Here is a 733-nt window from a genome sequence, read left to right on the forward strand (position 1 = left end):
GTGTATATTTTTCAGAATTAGTTCTAGAGTTCATTCTTATGTTCATCTGTGACAGTGCATCTAGAATCTTATTAAAATCTTTTTGAATGAATGGCTTGAGACTGTGTTTGTAAATTAAAAAGTTTTTTTAAAAAATAGATTAGAAATAAACAGATGAAAATATTTCATGGTTTGGCCCATAAATATCAAGCAAGAATGTTCAAAGATGTTTTCTGTTACATTTTAAATTTTCATTCATTAGAGCCCTTTGCCAATTGTGCTTTTGCATTCAAACACATTTTGGCCCTAGTGGAATGCATGTATTTTATGCATGACTTCTAATGCAAATTTCACCTACTACTGTATCTTTGCATTTTAGGGAAAAAAATGACATTTTTGCCAATGTGGAAATATGTTAATATTATTTCCCTTTTAAAATATAAAGCAATTCTTCTACTGCTTTGACAAAAACATCAATAGTTTAATATATTCAGTAATGTTTAGCATTTAATAAATTAAAGGCAGCAACAATAATAAAATGAATTAGGAAATTGGAAACTGGAGTTTATCACTTAAAATGTCCAAATCTTACTACCAAGATTTATACCCATATGAACACATGCATGCACACAGAGATCATACATGTCTTTCTTTTCCCCTGGGGGGAGGATTCAGTTCAGTAAATGAGTTTCTTTGAAAAATACTTTTGAGCATTTGTTGACTACAGCAATATAGAATATAAATCTCATCAATA

The sequence above is a fragment of the Marmota monax genome, unplaced genomic scaffold (assembly GCF_021218885.2).
Source record: "Marmota monax isolate L192 unplaced genomic scaffold, Marmota_monax_Labrador192_F-V1.1 WCK01_AAM20220418_F8-fsc00303, whole genome shotgun sequence".
Taxonomy (NCBI): Eukaryota; Metazoa; Chordata; class Mammalia; order Rodentia; family Sciuridae; genus Marmota; species Marmota monax.